Raw genomic sequence first — 24,896 nt, forward strand, 5'->3', positions numbered from 1 at the left:
ATTCATCCACTGAAGGGCATCTAGGTTGGTTCCACAGTTCAGCTATTGTGAATTGTGCTGCTATAAACATTGTTGTGGCTCTGTCCTTGTAGTATGCTGTTTTTAAGCCCTTTGGGTATAGACCTAGGAGAGGGATAGCTGGGCCAAATGGTGGTTCCATTCCCAGTTTTGCAAGAAATCTCCATACTGCTTTCCATATTGGCTGCACCAATTTGCAGTCCCACCAGCAGTGTATGAGTGTACCTTTTTCCCCACATCCTTGCCAACACTTATTGTTGTTTGTATTCATAATAGCTGCCTTTCTGACTAGAGTGAGGTTTTGATTTGCATTTCTCTAATTGCTAGAGATAATGAAATTTTTTAATATATTTGTTGATTGATTGTATATAATCTTCTGAGAAGTGTCTGTTAATTTCCTTGGCCCATTTATTGATGGGTTATATGATTTTTTTGGTGCTTAGCTTTTTGTGGTTTTCTTTGTATACCCTAGAGTTTAGTGTTCTATCTTATATGTGTGGGATAAAGATTTGCTCCCAAGATGTAGGCTCTCTATTCACCTCACAGATTGTTTCTTTTGCTGAGAAGAAACTTATTAGTTTGAATCCGTCCCATTTATAGATTCTTGATTTTAATTCTTGCACAAAGGAGTCTTATTAAGGAAGTTGGGGCCTAATCCCACATGATGGAGATTAGGGCCTACTTTTTCTTCCATTAGATGCAGGATCTCTGGTTTTATTATGAGGCCCTTGATCCATTTTGAGTTGAGTTTTGTACATGGTGAGAGATAGGGGTTTAATTTTATTTTGTTGCATATTAATTTCCAGTTTTCCAAGCCCCATTTGTTGAAGAGGCTATCTTTTCTCCAATGCATGTTTTTGGTGCCTTTGTCTAATATAAGATAATTGTAATTTTGTGGGTTAGTCTCTGTGTTCTCTATTCTGTAACATTGGTCTACCACTCTATTTTGGTGCCAATACCAAGCTGTTTTTGTTACTATTGCTCTGTAGTATATTTTAATATCTGGTATAGTGATGTTGGATTCACTCTTTCTGCTAAGGATTGCTTTAGCTATTCTGGGTCTCTTATTTTTTTTAGATGAATTTCATGATTGTGTTTCCTTTTTCTCTGAAGAATGTCATTGGGTTTTTGATCTGAATTGCATTAAATTTGTATAGTGCTTTTGGTAGAATGATAATTTTGATAATATTAATTCTGCCCAACCAAGAGCAAGGTAGATTTTTCCATTTTCTAAGGTTTTCTTTGATTTCTTTCTTGAGGATTCTGTAATTTTTATTATATAGATCTTTCACCTCTTTCATTAATTTGATTCCAAATATTTTATTCTATTTTTTGAGGCTATTATAAATAGGGTAGTTTTCCTCATTTCCCTTTCTGAGGATTTGTAAGTGATATACAGAAATGCATTTGATTTCTGGGTATTGATTTTTATATTCTGCTACTTTGCTGAATTCATTTACTAGTTCTAGAAGTTTTCTGGTGGAATTTTTAGGGTCTTATAGGTAGAGAATCATATCATCTGCAAATATTGCCAATTTGAGTTCTTCTTTCCCTATGTGTATCCCTTTAATTTCTTTTGTCTATATAATTGCCTAGCCAGTGTGGGTCTACTGTGAGCCTGGGTCCCACTCAGGCCAGTGTGGGCGGATCCGAGCTGGGCCTGGTCTCCTGCGGTAGTCTGCTGGTTGGAAATAATATTCTAATTTAATATTCACATAAACTTTTTAAATTCCCACAAATAGTCTTAAGATATAAATACTCCAATTGTCCTCATTTTATAGAGATGAAACTGGCGTACAAAGATTTTAAATAGCTGATCCAAGATCTTGCATCTAGTAAGTGATAGAGCTGGAATTTGAACCCTGTCAGCCAAACTCTAGGACCAGCATGCTTAACCATGCTACCAATTTGGACAGTGTAAAATCATTCAATTTCTTGTTTCTACCTAGTTTGTATCTGCACCGGTCAGTTTTTGATCCAGAAAACAAGCTTCTCTTTATGAAATCCAATATGTAGATGGTTTAAAAGGGGATAAAAAACTTTTGAAACCATAGGCTGCAGGGAGAAGGGCTAGGAAACCATGCCTAGTTATGCATTAGCCAAATTTGGCCATTTTCATGAGCTCACCAGGAAGAACTGTGGAGCTCAGGACCTTCCAGTATACTCCTGTCAGGCCTATCCATCTGCAGAGTCCACTGAGATTTTCTGAAGGAACTACCCTCACTTACCTCTGTGGCCCACAACCAAGGGGACCAGCCATGACTTCCTGAAAACTAACAAGACCCTTGTGTTTACTGCCCATTCATTGCCCTGCCACAGCCTTTCTTCTGCTTCCAAATATTACAGATTGATAGACTCTAACCTGGAAATGAGGGAATAAATGATGCAATTATTATATGACTGAGTAATATGAGATATTTTAATACTGTCACAAGTGATTCTGAAAAAATCTGGTCCACATATAAGTGAGTCTATGGCTTTGAAACAGAGTGAGTGCCATAAGGATCAAGTGTAGGCTACATTTGTTTCACAAATTATTATGGTAGTATAATGATGATAATTCTTAAATCTGCACAATTTTTGAGTTCCCAATGTATGGAAATGATCATAATACCTTTAATTTTCATAATTAGTGTCTATTTTCTATTTCTATTTATGGGAGCTTTCTGAAGATGCTTTGATCAAAATTGGAATAGTGACAGAGTGAGACATGGGCAGCCAGGTCTACACAGTCCTGTCCTGGATTTATAACAGATGTGCCTGCAGAATTCCCCTCCCCAATAGAACAGTCATTACTAACTTCACGGGTAGCACAGTTTGTGCCTTCCCCAAGACTCTGATTTTTGTCAACAGCAGAAATGAGAATAGAATCAGGAATACTAAATTTCTTAAAGAAGTTGGAATGTATAAAGCCAGTGTTAGCAGAATAAATAAATTGAACATCTGTTTACATTTCATGCATAAATACAGCTTAAGGGGAGACACACTGATATTGCAGATGATTGACACTTGAGGAAGGAGGCATACCTCCTTCTTTATTGCATAAGTAATGATATTCAAATGGAGGAGGAGGAAAAGGAGGGAAAATAGGAGAGGAAAGAAGAAAAGGGGAAGGGAGAAACAAGAGAAGGAGCAGTAGGGGGAAAAGAGGATTAGGAAAGAAGGGAGGAGAAGAAGAATAGAAAACTCTTGCCTAAAAGGAATAAAGGTCAAAAGAGAAGTTAAATCCAGCTGAATTGAATTCAGGGTTCCCAAAATGGCTGAATTAAAATACAATTCTGAAATAATATTCAAATTAGATTATCTAACTCCTGTCCAAAATCTTTGAAGAAACATGTTTGCAAATTGAGATTGGACAAATATTCTTTTACTGTCCAAATTTGAGAAAGAGATGTAGTACCCCAAGTACATGTGAGCGTTATGCAGGTATCAGAAAAGCATACTATGGATTTTAAAGAGAGATTTATTAAGTACTTTAAAAATATGGGAACCACAAGCCAGGAGTGGTGGTGCATACCTGTAATCCCAACAGTTTTGGAGGTTCATCCAGGAGGATTGCAAGTTCAAATCAGCCTCAGAAATTTAGCAAGGCCCTAAGCAACTTGGTGAGACCCTGTCTCAAAATTATGAGCAAAAAGTCCTGGGGATATGACTCAGTGGTTAAGCACCCCTGAGTTCAACCCCCAAAATGGGTAACACAAGAATCTAGCAACTATTTTCTGTGAAAGAAGAAAGTCAAACAAGTCTGATTTTTATTATAACTCTAATGAGGTACAATTTATATACTATAAACTGCAAATAATTATAGTAATAATTTGATGAATTTTGGCATACATTTGTAAACCCCCTTGTCCCAATCAAAATAATGATCATTCCAATCCTTCCCTCAAAGATATTAAAGTACTTTTCTAATCCTTTCCATGCTCTCAGACAACCACCAATTTGTTTTCTGTCTCCAGAATTAGTCTGCATTTTTAGAATTTTATGTATTGCACAGTATGTATGCTTTTTTCTTTAGTATTTTTTTCACTGAGCATAATGATATTGAGATTTAAACATCTTCTAATCTGAATTTTTTTTCATATGGTACTAAGCAGTAAGTTGAAGAAATGTAGGTGAAACTGTTTACCTAGACTTTCATTGATATCCTATTTTACTAACACCCTCAGATGGATCAGTTTTAACTGATATTTTTTTCCACTAGTTGTTCCGTTGCCTGGTGTGCATTTCCTACAGATGGTTGCATAGCTAGCTCCTCTTTGACATTCAAGTCTCAGCTTAAATGTTATAATCTTAGCTTAAATTTCACCATCTCAGCATGACTTTTCATGACCACATTGTCTAAAGCAGCATTCCTCGTTGGTGCTAACACATTTAATTTAGTATTATCTGTCTCCCTGAGTTAGAATATACAATCCACGAGAGAAATATTTTCATCTGCCTTGTTAAAACTGAATTCCTAGCACCTAGAATATTACCTGATCTATAGGAAGTAATCAATAATCAATGAACAAATAAATCCTTGACATGCTTCTCATCCTGCATTTATAGGAAAATGTGAAGACTTAAGGGATGAATAGTACAATTCAGGGGAGTTATTTTTAGTTGAGGGAATATATTCAAATTATGATGATTGATAGATATTTGTAAGCCTGAATGGGGATTTATATCCCCAGGTTTACCTTAATTCTGTTCCATTCAACAATTTGTATTTATTAAAAAATAAAATGCTCTATTATAACCATAGAAACAATGATCATCATTTTTGGTATAACATGACTATGAAGCACATAAAGATGGCCTAATTGATATTCTAATATATATTTATAGATTGAAATGATGACACTTAAAATGATGAATAAAACTCAGCAAGGATAAATTTTGCTTAAATTGCCCCCAGCCAAGAGCCCACCAGCTTGGAAGATCCAGTTGTTTATGTGGGAACTGTAATTGGCAGTGAGCTCAGCAAGGCTCAGTGTGCAAAATCTCCTACGTTTTAATGACAACTCAGTGGTTCTGGTAGAAACATCAAGCACATAATTAGATAAGAATGGATTTCTATCTGCTTTGCTTTGGTCAACAAAAATCCTAGAATATTATAGTTCATTCCTGAGCTACAAAAATGGAAATAGGTTCAGTGGATTGTATACCTAATGGTAAGAAGAATAAAAAGTAATGCATATAAGGAATGGTAGAAGTAATAGGCAGTGTTAATTCTGTTAGCTGTCTTCAAAGAGTTCCCAGAAAGAAAGAAATCAAAGCTAGTCCTGGTTATTAACAAGGAACCAATATTTATTAATCTCTGATACTCCTTTGCTCATAAAGGTCTATGTGAAGTTGAGAAATGCTGCAGCACAGAAAGAGATTCACCGGCTTCAGGCACCTGCAGCATTTGGAAAAGGCTTTGCTGAACAGGCTGAAAACCGTTTCATTGCTTCTAGTATAAACATATTTAGGGGTCTGTGCCAACTGTGAGGTACAAATTAAAATATATCATAAATCACATTCTTAATAAAGAAAGACATTCATTTTTATTTAATTCATTGGGGGTAAGATTTAGCCCATTTGCCTTTTTGAACAGGTAAAACTCTGAATTATTCCTTAAATCTTTTATTGATATGAGTAATCCTCTGCAGTGGGAATTTTTAAGAGTGGCAATGACTTTGGATTTGTTTGAAAATTTATAGAGCACCATTTGGGTAAAAATGCATTTTTTTAAAAAAAACCAGACAAGAGAAGATCACTGGAAGTTGATATATTAAGCATTGGTTTATTGAGTTCTTAGACAACACAAGGAAAATATTCCTTGTTCTCAATTTCCACTCAGTTAGTGGTTTATGTGGGTGTTTGATGGCTGGGTGCTGTCCATTGGTTTGGGTGCTGAATCGTAGGACTCTCAAAGGGAAGTTTTTCAGCAATCTCATTAGTACAGTGAAACTGCAGGTGATAAGTTTGTCCAATTTATTTACTGAGGAATTCTATTTTTTAAAATTGTATTCTTACTTTGGGACAAGCACTAGCTATTGCTGGATTTTTATATAGACATTTATTTCAAATCCTAAGCGGTACAAAACACAGTAATCCATATTAAGTAATGGGTTGTGTTTTTTTTTCCTGGACAATTTTCTGTATTAACAAGAAGGAAGACAAAGGAAGAACAAGGACATATTTGTTACCTGATGAGGAAGCACAACTGTTCCTAAATAGTAGTGTTTGTGGTATGTTCCTGGGGGTACTGACAGGTCCTTATAAGGCAAATGAACATTTCAGCTGCAGTTTGCAAGCAAAACACAAAACTAATTACCAAATATTCTTTTGTCCCTCAGCAAACTGCAAGGGGCAAGAGTGAGCTTGTGTAAGACTAAGAGCCTAGATTTCCCTGGGTGCTATCCTCTCACATGTGTTTTTAAATCTTCCAACTTGTGATTATTATTTTTCAGCACTGAATTAGTGAATCATTTTATATAGTGCCATTATGTAAAATAAAATGATACTTTGTTTCTCTGCATTGGCCAATTACTGGGTGGAGAAAATTGGAGTCCTGAAAGGCACATGTGTGCATAGTTTGGCAGATCACAGGAAAGCCTTGTAAAATCCTCCCAGGTGCTTGATGCAAGAGGGGGAAAATACTAGGAACAAGGAGCAAATTGGATTGGGTTTTAGACAGTATAAATTATTGATATAAAAACTAAGAAAACATAAGATCATTGACATAAAATACCTCTGGAAGGTCAATAGTGATATTAGAACTGTATTATATTAAGCAAATTTGTTCCTTTCCTTTCCCCTTCTGCCTGAGGCAATTGTAGAAAATATTAAGGGACATTATTACTAATCCGTAATAAATGTCACATTAACTATGAACCAACCAGTCTTTTCCACACAAGGGCCACATAACTGTATTTGGACCCAATCTGTACTGTATTTTTTTTCTTCAGAGACTTGACCCCTCATCCCATCATCAACATTTTTATAGTGGCTATGGATAAGAGTTCTGTCCTTTACAAATTTAATCATCACAGTTTCCTTCTGACTTCAAAGAGAACTTGGAAGGCTTGTTCCTCCCTGGGTAGGAGATTTCTTCAAACTACTAGCAAAGCCAAATGAAATAAGGGTTATCCAATCGACATCCTCTGGGTCCCAGGATTATTCCTGAGCAAATCTAGGACCTAGCATCAAACAACACACATGACAAAGGGCACCTGAGGAGAATTCAGTGAAAGCATTTACATAGGCAAGATTAAGGGAGGCAACAAAGGAAAGTGAGCCTTCCTGGGAACAAGAGTGGGAAGATACTATCCTCCATGAGGCAGAGAGGCAGATCCAGAAGAGTCTCCCCAACCTGTGATAGTCATATCTGTAAAAGGGCTGTGCTTCAGGAACTATAGTCCCAGGAAGAATCATGTAGCCACTGCCTAACAGCAGCTTCACAGGGAGGGAGACTAGCAAAGAGATACTACACACCTCTTTCTCCTCACTTCTGTTCTCCTGATCAAGAAACAATTTGCCTGAACTCAACCAGTAGCTCCAAGGCAAGGCTCATTGGTTTATGCAGTTCTGTGAGTTAGTCACTTAGGGCACTGAGCAGGATTCAGAAAGATGATGAGCAGACCTGGAAGGGAGAATTGGAACTGTACAGCAGGTTCTACCTATTAGCTCTTGTGTTCTTTCAAAGACCACCTTAGATGATTAGTTTCCATGTTTTGATAGAAAATGATATAGAAGTTCAGGACAAATTTTTAAAAATTTGTCCCAGTTTAAATTAGGTTCAGTCTGATATAAAATTCTGTATTATTTGTCCTATTAGTTCCATCTGCATTCCACATGAAATACATGCTAATTCTTCTGCCTCATCTCCTAACTGCTTCCAGTGATGATCTTTAATGGAGATAATCCATGGAAGGAGAAAAATATATTGATGAATCAATTCTTCTTATTGGAATTCTACCTGGTATAGAGTGAAGGCCAGATAAATGGCCTGGAGAAATCAAAACTGGTTAGGCAAGAAAACTTAATCCTATTGTTCCCTTCCCCTGCCCTTTATCTATTACTGTAGTTTCTCTAGGATTCCTTAAACAGGCAACAGGGAACTGAGCCAAAGGTTCTGGGCAAGCTCTGAAGTAGCATTTTGGGATGGAAGCCTTCTGTCTTTAACAAAGTGAATTTTGAAGATAGGTTGTGAAAGTTGTAGAACTTCTGAAAAATTATATCTATAAATATGTTCATTTGTTATACATGTAATTTAGATTCCTTGTGACCACCTTTAGTACCATGAAACAAAAATCTTGTTCTGTAGGAATCCACCAAGACTCCAACTTTTTTTTTTAATGATAAAGTTGTAGGTCAAAGAATTGAATCATTAAAAGCAGAAAGATAAAGTATTGTCAGCCTCAAGTACATACCTTTGATATCTATTTAACTTCATTATTTTTAATCTTTATGTAATTTCAGCACTTAAAAAATCTTGCAGAAAATATATGTATACCTTCATGGAAACTCCTTAAATGTTAATATTTTCTTATATTCTCCCCGTCAAACACTCACACTGCTTTTTGAGTCATGTGAGAATAAGTTGCCCCTTAGTGTCCATTTTCTAAAAAGCAAGGATATTCCTATATGTAAGCACAGTGTAATTATAAACATCAATGGTCATCAATACTGTAAAAATAATCTACAAACCTTATTCAAAATTTCCAGTTGTCTCAGGAATGTTCTTTATAACAAAAGGGAAAAACTCTTGGGTGTGGGATTCAATCAAAATAATAAGGTTCATTTAGTTGTCAAATTTCTTCAGTCCTTTAATCTAGAAGTTTCTTGGTCTTACTTGGCTTTCATGACCATTATTTTTTCAAGATTTCCAGTCACCATTTTGGAGAAAATCTCACACTTTTAATTTTCCTGATGTTCTCTCATGATTAAGAGGAGGTTATGCACCTTTGGCAGGAATACTGCAGTAACGATGTTTTGTCTTGTTCAGTGCTTCATATCAAGAGGCATATTTATATATGTTTGTCCTATTCCAGGTGATGTTAACTTGGACTTCTTCGATAAGGTACTACCTGTCAAATTTTGCAACTATAAACTTTATTTGACCCTTGTAATTATTAAGTACCTTGTGGGAAAATTCCCCAAGACTATATAAGTGTTCCATTTTTGTCATCAAATATTTTCCTACCAGTTTTAACATCTACAGATTTTTTTCTCAAAAAATTATTATTGTTATGGCAAATGCCAAATGGTTATTATTTCTTTCACATTTACTAGTTGGTATTTTATTGTAAGAAAGAGTTATTATTCCCCCATCATTTAATTATGGACTTATTTATTTTTATCTCTGTGGATTTGTGGATTACTGTTTTCTTCAATGAGTTACAATCCATTACTCTCACTATTTATTTTGATGCTGAAATTGTCCTAAATTCCTTCTTTTGTGGAAATTTCTTCTATGACTCCTATGTCCTTTTGATGTATTTTCATCTTTCTTGAGCAAAATTTTATTTTCTGGCAAAACAGGATGTTCTAGGTTCACCTCAACTTCCATTGATCCATTTCTGGAACCACTCATTTTCCCAAGGACTGATGTGGAGATGATACTTAGAAACCAAGTTGTATGTATTAAGTGTCCATGTTACTTTTCCAAAACACTGGACTTATATGCATGAACACATCTCTCTTCAAGTGATCTTTCTGTTGACCAGGAATCATTTAATCAGCAACGTAGTGTTTGTTTGTTTGTTTTGTTTTTCTTTATTTTTGAAAAGACATGAACATTTGCCATTGCCACTCTTTATCATCAAAACCTGGAATTTTCAGCTGGGGGAAATTAGGACTCAGAAAGCACAAATACCACCCCAAGGGTTTCGGCAAGGAGTTCTGCTGCCTTGCACTCTGTTCTGTGCCTCAAGTACTTCTAATTTTCCTTTTCTCCTGCTTCATTGTTCTTAGGGAAATTTCACCATGAACTCTCATTGATTGGAAACTTGATGTCCTCAAAACGCAGATTCAGGCGTAGGCCAATTCATCTTATCCAAGCAAACACATTAGTGTTTAAGACGGTGTTCATCTGGCTTCCACACACAGTTCCAAGAGACAATCAGAGTCAGCAGACCCAGGAACCTTGTGGGAGGTGACCTCAGTGTCCTTCCTGACCCCACCCAGGGAGTAAAGTGCTGGAAGAGCTGCTCCATAACAGGTCCCCTGCTCATTCCCACATGAATTCCAGGTGCATATTAACAGTTTAACTTTGTTAAGAAAGTGTCAGTCTAACCTCATTTACATTCCATTACCCACAATGCTTTTTAATTTTGTGCATGCTTTGAAAAGCAATTGATGACATTCTGCTGGAAGAATTTCAGCCTGTGTGCTCTTTATAAAGTAAAGAAGTAGAATAATTATTACTGAGAAGGGGAAAAAGAGGATATATTTTTCACATTTGGTGCTTTTAGTTGGATGTGTGTGTGTTGGGAGGCTGTACTTGGGAAGGTAGGTACAAGGTAGAAAAAGAAGTGGTGGAGCTAGTTGCATATGTTCTTAGTTCTGAACCTAGAATTCTCAATTCCAAAAATCTTGTACACGTAGGTGGAAGAAATCACATTCGTGTTAAAAATGACCAAGCAGAATTGTGCTTTGTGCTAAGACATATGCCATAGAATATCTGGGTAAACCAAATTAAAATATGAAGCAGCAAGAGGCTTATCTTCAAGGAGTGAGATTTACAGGTTTCTTGACTGGTCTGAAGAAGAGAGGGTGAAAGAGAACTGGTGATGGGAAATAAATACAACTGTAAACCACAAATCTTTCCCCTCCCTTCTTCATTCCCTCCTCTCCCCTTCTCTATTGTCTTCCCATCTCTTCACTTCTATGGTTAATCTACCACACAAATTTTTACCAAATCCTATCACTCTTAGTTCATAGATCATATGAAATCAATTTTACGAATTCAAATATGCAATTATATTAGAATGAGACATAGAAATGAGTAATATGAAGTGTGTATGTGTGTGTGTGTGTGTGTGTGTGTGTGTGTGTGTGTTTAGTGTGAAGGCTTTAATCTTGTAAATAAGCTAAAGCAAATGTAAAATTAGTACAGAAAAAGAAAGCACTGATGGGCAATATAAATGTTATGCAAATTATTATGTCCCATAGACCAGTGAAACTATTTCCTTTTGTCAATCCACTAGAATGGAAATATAGGAAGGAGGGCTCTTCTTTTCATTCTGGGCAGTGTTGTAGACCCAGTCCCTTGAATAGTTCTAGATATATAGCAGGTACTCAGTAAATACCAAATAAATAAATGAATCAAAGCACTTGCATCCTTTATCATCTTTTATTTTATCTTCTCCTGTTTTCAATATTATAATTGACTGTTCTTCCTCTTTTGCCAACCAAGCCTGATTACCCTCAGCACCTCTCTGTTGAAATTTCTTCCAAATGTCATACCATGCTGCAACTATGTTCACTTTCTATTTTTAAGTCGTTATTTCTCTTTCCTCTTTGCATCAAGTAATTAATATTTCTTCTACCTTTTAACCTTTTTCTCTCTTTACCTTTCTCCCATACTTTCCTTTTCTTGCATTTCCTCTGATTCTCCTCTAGTATTGAAAGCTCAGTGGTGTTGTTCACTTGGTTGTCTTCATCTGCTCTTTGTTGCTTTTCTTTCCTTTCTTTCTTTTTTCCTGTGCTTATTCTTCTGGGGGATCACATTAAGCTTCATGACTTGCACTGCGTTCTCTGGGCTTTAGAATGATCTCTTTAAATGAAGTGAGTGTATGTGGAGAAGAAATGATACACCAAGGAGTGAGCCCTGGCATGCTCCAACTTTTAAAGGACTGGGAGATGAGGATGAATTCCAAGGAACATTAGAGGAAAATCAGGTGACAGTAGTGTCTCCAAATCCAAGAGGAGAAAATGTTTCAAACCACTGATCAACTGGGTCAAGCAAACAGTGTCAGTGGATCAGTGTTCCCAGCCATAGATGTGGTGTTCCAGCAAACTCACACTCTTACAGATGGTCATTGCATTTGTTTAATTTGTTCTTTTGTAAATGCATAAATATATAGATATTGAATAAACAGGTTGACTAAACTGGATTTGAATACTTACAAGCATAACATGGTGGTACAAGCTTGGCCTCTTGTTATATACCCTGACTTTAGTGCTGACTCTTTTATAAGCAGATGGTATGATTTTATGTCCTCTTGCCCTGGGTATCTTACCTGTTTCTAGGGTTGCTGTCTCTGTAAATGCCTGTTCAAGAGATCATCACTGAAAACTCAGCTTAATTCTTTAGAAACATGAATCTTGAGAAACTTTAAAATCTTTGCAAAGATCCTAAGGTAAAAATTGCCAATGACATCCTTCCCCTGCCCTGCCTGCTGCCCACCCCTGGGCAGGGGGCTGCTCCACCGGAGGGGCACTGTGCTTGCCCAGGTAAGGGGCTCTGGGGTGGCAAGAGGGCAGCTGGCTGAGGCGCTGTGGTGGCTCTCAGCAGCAGTGTGTGTGTCAGCGTGTCCGTCAGTGCGCGAGGGTCGGTGTGGGCTGGGGCTGGGCCCATGGGTGTCAGGGGGAGCTGGTCAGCTTGCTGAGGTCCATGGTGCATGTGCTGGGTCACTCTCCTTCTGTGTTTGTGTCTTTTGTGTGGCTCCCCAGCTCTGCTCCATCCTCAGGCTCAGGACAGGCAGGCACAAGGACTGTGGTCTGTGGCATGGACTCTGAGGCCGGATGGGGAACTGGGTGGGGGTGGGAAAAGGGGTCCTTCCCCCAGCCCCACTCCCATCAGCCCCTGGTCATGCCAGGAGCCTGCCCGAGAGCCCTGGTCCAGTCCAAGGACTATGACCTGACAAGACAGACATGGCCTCTGGGGGTGGGGAGGGGGCGTATCTGTTCTGATCCCCCAGGACAGTCCCATCCCCTTTGGGGATGAGAGCCCAAGCCAACAAGCCCTCAGGGCTCTGGACAGCCCAAGCTCCCACTCTGGACTCTTCCAGGCCCCAAGCCACAGCTCTCTCTCCCAGGGTTCTCCCACAAGCCTTGCTTCTGAGGAGGCAGGCCAGAGGGACAGATGGGGACCACAGGCACCCCAGCCCACCATTTCAACCTGGAGCCAATCTGGAAGCAGGAGGCCAAGTGCAGGGCCTTGGGTCCTAGTCCCTGTTAGACCCTCCGCCATCTACTCCCCTGGCACACTTAGGTCTGGCCGCCCCCGGGGGAGCTGGGGAAGGAGGGAGTGAGAATAACTCAGACATGTAAACAACCCCTACCAGCTCGCTCTGCCACAGAACCAGCCTCTGGGGTGGCCAGGGGCTGGGGAATCCATGCCGACATGGCCCAAGTCCTGTCTGGTGCCCTCACCCCAGATCCCCTCTCCCAAGGACCCTTCCTCTTCTCTGCAACTGGTGAAAGACTCCCTGCCTCTGCTCCAGTCTCTTAAGAAGAAGGTTCTGAACTCCCCACGGCTCCCCTCTCCAGCCATGGTGGTGTTCTAACCTAGGAGTAGGCTAGAGGCCTGGAGAACTCATCCCTTCCATGAGACAAGGGAGTGGGATGGGGTGTCCCTTCTGTTTCAGAGTGGGAAAAGGCAGGCTGAGGATGGCTTCCATAGGCAGGGGAGTCCAGGGGCAGGAGGTGGGTGCCTGAGGGGAAGGGAAGCGTCCCTTGGGCATGTGGGTTTCTGTGTGTGTCTGAATCTGTCTGTGTGTGTTTGAATCTGTCTGTTTGTGTCTGTGCTCTGGAACCACCCCCGCAGAGGAGCCTGGATGCTTCCTCGGGTGGAGGGTGCCCTGTTTGCCCATTTCCTCTCCTACTCGCTGCTCCCTCACAGGAGCCACTCCCATAGGCTCCTCTCCAGCACCAGGCCTGGGAGCACTAGGAACACCGGGATGCAGCTGACCCTACAAACCTGAGGGCCTGGTGTGATGGAACCTCGCAGGTCCATCACTTCTCTGGGTACTTGGTGAAACCACGGCTCTTAGACTAGATGTCAGTCCCTCTCCGACTTCTAAGGACAGCACTTTGTGCCATTTGGGCCTTGGGAGGGGACTTTGGTGGGGGACAGTGAAGAGTAGCTTGGCCAGGTGAGGATGAGGTGGAGCAACACCAACCAGAGGGGTGTGCCCACGTGCCAGAGCTAGAGAGGACTGGGAGAGAGTGGTCCAGCAGGCACAGGCCCTGCTGGCGTGGGTCGCAGCGCCCATCACTGACCCGTGAGAACCCGACTGCCCCTGCCAGCTCTGGCACTGCCCCCTCCCAGCCGCCCCGCCCAAGCACCCCGGGGGGCACCCCGCCCCACCGTGGCCTGGTCCGGCCCCTCCCGCCCTTTGCTCCAGTTCCCGGGCTTGGCACCTATAGTGGGGGTGCTGCCCGCCTGCCAGGCTCGGGGGGCCGGGCCCACGGGAGGGTGGGGCTGCTGGGAAGCTGGCACGCTGCCCCGGGGAGCCTCTCTCGGCAGGCGCCTGGGTGCCGCGGGGGGAGGGGGGAACAAAGGGCTCATTCTCCCCGTGCGCAGCCGGTGGCATTGCCTGGGCGTTGGTGGAAGCCCCCGGGGCTCAGGAGGGGGCAGGCCCAGGCGGGGCAGCGGAATCAGGGGCTCCTGTTTCCCGCAGGGTGCTGGAGGAGGAAACCCGCGGAGCAGCTTCCCCACTCTGAATTGCGCATCTGGCGTTGGCGATCAGAGGTCCTGCTGCGCTCTCCGCCGAGCTCTCCCTCCATTAGCCGCGCTGCGCGGTGCTGCGCCCTCACTGGTGCCTCTCTCCTGGGTCACGGGATAGGCCTCCCCTTCCAGGCACGACCCCCTTCCCCAGCCCCTCGACCTTTCCCCCAACTCCGCCATCTCCGACCCGGGGCGCGCGTTCCCCCCGGCCCAGCTCCTTCTCTCCCTCCGGGGGCACCCGTTCCCTAGCCCCGGCCCGGCCCTCCCCAAGGCGCAGCACGGAGTCTCGGTGTCCCAGGGCGCAACCCACGGCCTCGGCCCAGAAGCTGGTGCTGCCACCCTGGAGTCCGACCCCTCCAACCTGCGGCCCTAGAGCGCCCCCGCCGCCCGGGGGGGAAAGAGAGCGCGAGCGCGCTGAGCAGAGAGCGGAGAAGCGTCTTCGCCGGTCTGCCAGGAGGCCCCGAGCCGGCCCATGGGGAGCGGGTGCCCGGCGCCGGCCAACAGGAGCGCCGCCGCCCGCGCCGCGCCCGGTCCGTGAAGCCCAGGTAAGCGCCAAGAGGGGGCACCAGGGGGGCACCGCGGCATCCTAATGTCCGGGTACTCTCCCGGCAGGGGAATTCCTATCCGAGCCCGGGGCGCACACAGGGAATTTTGAAATTTGATCAGATGAATGCATTTTAAAGATCCAGTGAAAATATCTGTACATCAATGCTCCTGTCATCGACCAACCGCATGTTATGAGTATAAATTAAACAACATATGATGTGGAATAAAATAATTTAGGGCTGTATAATCCTTACATCCCCATAACCATGAGCAGTGTTCAACTGAAGGATAAACTGAGTGACAGGATAATTTAATTCCAATACCACCTGGTAAACATATCTTAAAATAATTCAGCCAACATATATGGAGAGTTCACCATGCACAGTGAACTTTACATGGGTAATCTACTTGATTCTTCACCATAACTCAATGAGTTTGGAACTATTTGTTATGCCCATTTAACAAGTAAGGAGACAGGCTGTGGTTGTGGCTCAGAGGTAGAGCCTAACATGTGTGAGGCACTGGGTTTGACCCTCAGCACCACATAAAATGAAATAAAGACATTGTGTTCACCTATAACTAAAAATAAATATTGAAAAAACAAGTAAGGAGATATAGGTCATAGAATAATAGTAACTGAGTTTTTACTTAGTGGTACTAAGTTTTTAAAATATATTTTCTCATTTAATACTTAGAGCAACTTTGTGAAAAAGTACTATTATTATTCCATTTAATGTATTAAGACAATCAAAGGTATGACAACTCATCTAAAATCATACCATCTGCTTATAAAAGAGTCAGCGCTAAAGTCAGGGTATAAAACAAGAGGCCAAGCTTGTACCACCATGTTATGCTTGTAAGTATTCAAATCCAGTTTAGTCAACCTGTTTATTCAATATCTATATATTTATGCATTTACAAAAGAACAAATTAAACAAATGCAATGACCATCTGTAAGAGTGTGAGTTTGCTGGAACACCACATCTATGGCTGGGAACACTGATCCACTGACACTGTTTGCTTGACCCAGTTGATCAGTGGTTTGAAACATTTTCTCCTCTTGGATTTGGAGACACTACTGTCACCTGATTTTCCTCTAATGTTCTGGCCAATGCCATCAATGAAAAACTTTTAGGAAATGACTTCTGCAGTATTCTGTTCTCTAGTGAGGTATAAGATATGATGGGCATCCACCTCATCATCCTCTTCTGTTTTAATTCTGTGCATAGTTCTAGCACTAGGGTATATATTTTTCTTGTTTACTTAATGTGTGTTCTTGTTTATTTACTACCTTACATAAGGATGTAGGTACCCCTATGAACATAAATGCCACCCCTCCATCTTGTTTATTAGTGTATTTTAAGAGTTGTTTTCTCTTGGAGTTACTGGTCCAGGTACAGTTGCCAGCTCATTGTAGAAATCCAGATATACATTTATTGAATGAATTAATAGCTGATGACATAAAATACAAGTCAACAAATGGTAGCTCACTGGTCCAGTGCAGCTTGTAATGGGTTTTGAATACCTTAAAAATACAGCCACAAACATTTATGTATGTATTTCCTATGTTTGCTTTTCTGTTGTAGTGGCAGAGTATGTGCCCCTGTGACCCTCAAAGTCTAAATATTTACTATCTGGGATTTAGAGAAAATTATTGCCTGCCCCTGGTTTAGAAAATGGGTAGCAAAAATGTCACATCAACATCATCATCATCAACCTCAGAGCAGTTATCACAAATGTCCTCTATGGAACAGATATATTAGGTACTTCTATTTGCTCTCTTAACAGTCTTTGCAAGATGGGTCTTATTTCTGCTGCCTTGCACATGAGAAAACTGACACCCAGATAAGTCACATCTATAAAGACATAGAGATGAGTGGTATCTTAGCTCAAATTCACCCCTATCCTCCACCCACAACCTGTCTGACTGTAAAGCTTTTGATCTTTATACCAATCTAAGCTACTAACATTTTTACCACAGGCATTTTAAGTGAGGCTCAGAAAGTCATTTAAATTGTCAGTGTTTCCATTTCCTTTGTCTTTTATGGATCTAGGGTAGGAATAATTTCAAAGAAATACAAAATAAAACAAAATTTAAAAAGCAAAAATAAAAAATACCTCAGCCTAGTTTTGTAAGTTTGGTTACCATGAATTGTCACTCTTTATTATATTTCTTTGTTTGTTTTTAATGAAAGGGTTTACAGAGGCAATATGTACTCTTTTCTTTTTCACACTTACTGATGGCATTAAAATAGAGAAAGTGTTAGGAAACCCATATAGAAGCATTTCACAGGAGATTTGGAAAGATTAGGCGATTGGGCATTAAAGTGGAATGTGAAATTTAATGTGGATAATTGATGCACTTGGGTAGAAATAATGCCCAGGCTAAGTACAATTTAAATGGTGCTTAATTAGTTAATATGGTAGAGAAAGAAGATCTGTGTGTACTTCAGAAATGAACATTTATATTTTGGGTTCAGTGTGCTGCAGTGACGGAAAAAGCTAAAATACTGTGAGATTGTGTTCAGAGGCCTGTTCTGTCAGTCCTGGGATATGTGCCTCTTGTAAGGCACTGATTAGAACACACTAGGGCATCTGGTCCAATTCTGGACTCATTAGGTAACAAAAAAGATAGGAAGTCTATTTCCAGGAACTAGAAATGACTGCCAATAGTTTGAAGACTGTTCAGTTAGTGAAGAGAACATTAAAAGACAGACCTGAAGCTGAGCCTCCTGAACAAAAGCTTTACAGACCCACTGGAATGGGGCTCCTGCCTTCTTTAGCTTCATTCCATGGTGCCCCCTTCCCTGCTGCCCTCCTGGGAGGCAGCCCTCTGGCCATCATAGGCTCAGCTATGTTTGCATGACCAGAATACCTGCCCTCCTATGCAACAATGGTGTGTATTACAGCCCAGCATACAGAAGGTACTATTGTGTGTCTGTTTTGCTGCTGAAAAGCAAACTTATTGGGGGTTGGGGTCTCTGTCTTATTTACATAAACATTACTGGGCCCTACACTTCCCTTCCTGCAGAAAAGAATCTTCTTTCTACCCCTTTGCTTTCTCCTTTTCTTTCTCTGAAGGAGGAAGGGAGGCTAAGTATAGCTACAACATTAATTATGAAAGAGATCTGGGAAGGACAAAGATAGAAAAATCAGGCAGCATGTTTATAGCAGACTTTTTCCTGGAGAAAGAACATTGGAGTGGAGTAGAGGAGAACATTGAAATTAGAGGACAGGGTATGTTACAAACCATTTTGGTGGATTGAAAATGGGGCCTCAATTTCTAAAGTATAGAAATACATATTTAAGTTGACTTTTAATAAGTCATGGCTATTGAAGTGTGTTTTTTTAAATACAATGTACTCTTGCTTTGGACTGTATGGGCTTTGAAATTATAACATTAGAATTACAACATTAGTATTAGATTGATATGCATGGTGCCCTGGGAGAGAGCTAGACAAATTATAAAGATTAAAGTAATTTTTGAATAAATTAGTGAACAAGAAAGAAGAACAGGGTGATGCAAACTAGAGAGTGATCTGATAGGAGACTGGACTATGGTCCAACAATCTTCCAAGTATTTCAGGATGCATAATAAATTCTTTGCATGATCTTTAAAGTGTTTCCTTCAGGGCACATAACTCACCAGGAGATCAGCTGGGCTCCTTTAATTCTGTGGTAAAGAGAGAGAAGCTAAAGTGCATGGGACAGGGAGTGTAGTTTTCTTCTTTTTCTCCTTCCTTCCTCTCCCTCCTCACTTCCTCTTTCCTTTCTTTCACCAAGGAGCAATTAAAAGAAATCCACTAGGATTAAATTAATCACAAAAGAGGTATAAAGTAGACATAGATAAGTGGAGAGTGTCCTAATTAATCAGCACTGGCCCACATTTAGCATGGACTTGGTAGAGGGAAGTGAGACAATGTGTAGTATGTGTCCTTCCTTGAATGCACACATGAAAACCAGAAGCATGGGCAGCAGAAAAGAGGGATCACTGTGTTTATAGACAGCTGAAATTTTACTCTAGTCAACAAATTTACATTAAACACCAGCTTTGAGGCACAAGTGTGATAAATGTGATTGCTATGACCACTTCCTCAGAGCAACATAAAGGGTTGGAGAGTAAGGGTGTATAGAAACAATTAGTTATGAGGCAACCAGAAATACAGCTCGGGTGCCATAAGTTCTAGAGGAGGCTAAAGTCACATTTCATTGCTGACAGGGATCAAGTAACTCAAAGCCTATGTGATACTGGAAACAGAACTTGAAAGTCAAGCATAGTTGGGTGTCTGTGGGCTGAGATGAGACAGGGAGCTGCATAAGTCAAAGACAGGGATGGGAATCACAGTACAGTTTCAGCAGATAACAAAGGTAAATTATCTGTGGAATTGAAGCATTTTAAACTTTGGAAAACTTGAGTTAAATGTTGCCTTATCAAAGCCCTATAGACAAACAGGAGCCTAAATGGAGTGAGACATGAGCGGAGAGATAGGGTCTTTAAGAAACTAAGATTTGGTTGTTTAAATAGCATAGCTCACAGACCCTGAATGTCCAGTGTAACCTTGTAGATCAGGCATGGGTCAGCAAAGTCCTCTGCTATAGAACAAGGTCATGACCTTTTCAATAGCACTCTGAAAGTCAATATAGCTTACAAAAAGAGAAAACCTCTTATTGATGTCTCTGTGCTTTAGTGCCTTTCCAGAATACTGAGACATAACAGATTCTCTCTCAGGAGAGATAGGCAGGAACTTTTGCCTGAGGGACCCCTGCTCAGTCTCCTTCCTATTTGGGAGTTTCCTTGTCTGATGTATCCCAGCAGGTGTGCAATCAGTCTGCAATCCAAGTATTTTAAGCAGTGTGCTCACCACTTTGAACTTTTGGATTATTGAAATTTAGGATCACTCAAATAAAGTTAAGTAGTTTAATGATCTTCCCAATGGCCTTGCCTCCCACATCCCACCATGTGTCTCTACTCTCCCCAGAAATTCAGCTAGGGAACTTAAACTGCTTTTAGGAAGAGGAGATGGAGGAAATTGACCTGACAAAGCAATTTGACTGATTTAAGACTGCAAAGATGAATTCTGAGAATGGTATTGTCCTACCAGTTCTGAAGCCAGAGAATGGGAGTAGGGGGATAATCCAAATCCTGAACAGTGAATTAGTGGCAGGGACCTGTGCACCTGTTATTGTTGCTGCTCACTATTACTCTAATGGCAATTATCCTTATCGCCCACACACAACAGAGAAGCCACAAAGAAAACTGCTCTCATATGCTACCAATGGGAATTGCTGCTCACATGTCTCTCACAGCTCCGATCTATGGGCTTCTTGGACAAGAGGATAAACTAGAGTGTTCCACACTGAAATGTGACAATTCACAGCTCTTTGGTTTATGATCAAGCTGATATCAGTTTCTTGGTGATTTATACTTACTTTATCTTTCTTTGGTCCTTAGCAACCACAGGATAGTTGTTGGTTGACATGCAGCTCATAATTAGGAATGAAAAGTGTATGAATCTTATTCTCTAAAGTCTTGTGGGAGAGAAGACAGCTTGGTGGATCTGTTGTTTCATTTGTAAGGTGGTGTTAGGAAGTATAAATCTCTGTAAAAATTTAAGAGAACAGAAATGAAGAGGAAAATAAAACCAGAAAAAAAGAATAATTGATAAGTTTTAAATGATTAGTTGTGGTTCTTCAAGTAGAAATCTGTTATTTTTCCCTATTGCATTCTAGTTTCTGTGTCTAGTTAACCTGTTCATAGTAATAAAAATCTATATGTAGAAGCATCTCCTACTTAAAATACATTTTAAGAATACTTTTTATATTTCCCTGAGTTTTCTGAAATACATTGCATTAAAGATTGCTTCCAATTTTTATGTCTTCATGCACTTTGATAATGAAATCTGCTCCCTCTATCTTATGGTGTCAGTGGTAGCAAGAGTGGTGTATCCTCTCTACAGATCTACTAGGGATGTCTCTTCCATTTCTGGGGCATCCCTGTCATTTCTAGCCCAGGTGTCTTTCAAGAACACTGAAGTACCAGTATTATAAGGGGTGCCAAACACTGGATCAATCCTTTTTTGGTTCACATTGCTGCACAAAGGAACTGAAGTACAGTAGGGTCCCCTGGAGGGTTTCATTTCATGATGTGCAGATTAACATCTCTCCCAGGTCTGGATATGGTACACGTCACCTTCATTTCATGTGACATTCTGCCTACTCTAAATTATAGCTGAGATGAATATATCATTAAAATTTACTGTTTATGCTTTATAGAGCTCAGAAGATCCCTGAGAAATATTAAAGATAAATAAACAACTGACCAAGACTTAGGAAGGAGAAAGTGGAGAGGAAAGGTGGCAGTGAAAAACAGCCTATGGATGTCTCTAACATGTTCAGCTTTTAGATTTAATGGGAAGGACTCCCAGACCTGAACAATCAACACATTTGATTCAGGAGCGCACAACTTGGATTTCAACCATCCCAAAGCAATCATTGCTAAGATTTGGAACAACCATTTATTTTTTAGTTTAAAAATGTTAAATTTTAGATAAAGCACTAGAACTTCAAGGTTAGAGTGGGGATCTAAATTCCTTTATTAAGTTAAAAGCCCAGAGTCTAAGGTTGATTCCAAGGCCTGGGTTAGATCAGAGTGCTTTCATTTATTAAGTATTTGATTTGGGACAAGTTGTTTTTAGCACTGTATATGGCAGAGATTTTTGCATTGTTTTTACCTTGTAAAGGAGAGATGATAATATAACATAACCTGACTTTTGAGACTCTTTGCCTGTGGGATACTTAAGGAAATTTCTTGACATAAGGTAAGTGTGCAAATATTAATTATTAGTATTAAGGCAAAATAAAAAAAATGTCCAAAATGACAAAATGAATCAGAAGGAGAAATTGAAAAAAATGCAGTGAAGTTTTGGAAGGTGTTGCAAAGGAAAGTTAGGTGAAATGTGATAAGAACTGGAAAACATGGCTAGGAGTGAACATCACCTTTTTTTTTTTTTTTTTTTTTGGGTACCAGGGATTGAACTCAGGGACACTCAACCACTGAACCATATCCCCAGCCCTATTTTGTATTTTATTTAGAGACAGGGTCTCACTGAATTGCTTAGCACCTGCTGTTGCTGAGGCTGGCTTCGAACTTGCATTTCTTATGTCTCAGCCTCCCAAGCCACTGGGATTACAGGTATGCACCACCACACCTGTTGGAAAACACTTCTTGATGAATATTAGTTTCTATCTCATGACCTCCATTTCTGCCAAAAAAAAAATTATACATCGGGGTCAAAAATTATGGGTTCACGTGGTCAGCATGAAAATCAATAATTTCTTTTGCTTAACCTCTTAAACCCAAGACACTATCTAATGGATTTGTATGCTAAGCAAAAGTTCCACATAATCCCACAAAGAAGGACTCCAAACAACGTTGCTGTAGTTCTGTGGGTCATTGTGAACATAATGAGCCCACTTAGTTCCTTTGTAACAATTCTTATTGAAACCCTTGTTTTGAGGTTCTCAGCTTGTTTTTTGTAGATGTTTCCCAGAACCTCCCCATTTCACTGATTGGCTTTTTGACACAAAGAGCAAAAATCACCTCAGCCAAGTTGGAAAATGAAGAGTTGGATTTTGGATAAGAGTTTCTTTAGTTCCTCTTTCAATTCCTACTTCAGAGATCTTTTTTCTCTTACTATTACCATACCCCAGAGAAAGGGTATTCAGCATAACAGCTAGCTTGTAGATAGTGTCTCTGGAATAATTAAAAACATCACTCATTATAGGAATAGGAGAAGCAGTATTAAATTTTCTGCATGTGAACAAAGCAACTAGGGATCTTATTATGGAAGTCAGGCTGATGCTTGATCCACTGGAAAACCATCTTGTGATAAGGAAGAGGCAGATGGTGCAGCTTAACAAAGGGACAGTTAGAACAAACCTCTCAAACCACAGGGTGATGGAGGAATCAGATGAGAGTTTGGCTAGTTAGAATTGTGAATGGAAAACAAGGTTTGAAAAATCTGAGGCACTGTTAATGGTCAGAGAAGGGGTGTAGAGCCCTGTAACTGCAGGAGGCCAGAAAAACAGGGGCTATTTATTTTTTATTTTTTGTAAATTATATTTCATAAATATGTCTTTGACCAGGAAAATAAATGAACAAGAGAACAATTGTGATCTCACCAAAATATTACTTTTGTTTTGTCTCATCCCCCACTCTCTAAATCTAAGCATTGCTGCATAAAAAAAAAAAAAACCTCAAATCCCTGCATCTCATACTCCTAAAAAAACTTGGCCTCTAGGCTGACTGCCTAATGAAATAAATAGTCCATGCCCCACACCCCTTTCCCCCTACCAATAGTTTTTCTTTTCTCTCCAAAGAGAATAGCAACAACAACAAGAGTTCATGGGAATGACTTTCTGGGAAACATAACGTCAATATTTAATAAGTAATGGAACAAATACAGTAAGAAAAAACCTGTAAGCATTTGAGAATACAGGAATAGTGATCAGCAAGGAAAATTGCATTTCTGTAAGAGGGAGATCATGTTGCACTTGCTTGATAACTTTTTCTTCCGCCAATCAAATTTCAACAACACTGCCTGGGAAATTCAGCTGCAGCTAGAGAGAAAATAACTGTTTATAATAGTTTTGAGGTCTACTTAGCTCCAGGTCTCTGATACATGAGAAGCACTTTACAAAGAGTAAGTTGATTAACACCAGTTATGAACAGGCATGAGGGCTAAAGATAAAGCTGAAAGACAGTTGCAGTCTTAACCACAACAATATCAAAGCATCCTTGCAGTGATGGTTGAAATTCATCAGGGTTAAAGCCTTCTCTGCATTATTTTCTATGTCCATGGAGTATAGTAGATTTCTCAGTGAAACCAGACTCCATTCTGAAACTTTTCACTGGGATCACTGGAGTTCATTCATTACCTCATTCCTCCTACCTCTTCTCTCTTTCTTCCTCTTTCATCTTTATTTTCTTCCTCCCTCTTATTCTCCATTCATTCTTTTTAATCTTCAATGATGATAGTAAGACATCAGAAAGGCATAAAATTTTGAACTTAGCCAACTGTTTTTGAGTGTGGTGTTAATCAGTTTTCTGCTACTATAACACGTTTGAAATACTTAAAAAAAAAGAAAGGTTTATTTTGTCTCACAGGTTTGAATGTTTTAATCCCTGAGTAATTAGTCCTGTTGCTTTGAGCATGTGGGAGCACAGCCTACCATGGTGAGAGTGGGCAGTAGAGGAAGAATCTCACCTAGTGTTCTGGTATAAAGGAGAGGAGGAGACAGGGTCTCTTGTCCTCAATGACCTATGACTTCCTACTGGGCCCCAGTTCTTAAAGGTTTCACCACCTCCTGATAACTGGAGATCAAGCCTTGAACACACGGACTTTGGGGACATTCCAAAGCCAAACTATAATGAGTACCAACACCAAAATGTATAACTTGTGTGAACTTGAGTGAGGTAATTAGTCTTTTGTTTCTTGTTTCACCAAGGTGTGAGGTTTAGGACAGTGAGTGTCAAATGTTTGGCACATGCTTGTGGTCTTTGTTTTCATGCCACCACTTTTCAGCTCTCTGAATACTGAAGAGCAAATCATTTTGCCGATTTATTCACGAGATTTCTCATCTATCTTCTAAATGTTGGGTGGCTTCAGGGCCTGATCCAGAACCC

The sequence above is a fragment of the Urocitellus parryii genome, chromosome 14 (genome assembly GCF_045843805.1).
Source record: "Urocitellus parryii isolate mUroPar1 chromosome 14, mUroPar1.hap1, whole genome shotgun sequence".
NCBI lineage: Eukaryota > Metazoa > Chordata > Mammalia > Rodentia > Sciuridae > Urocitellus > Urocitellus parryii.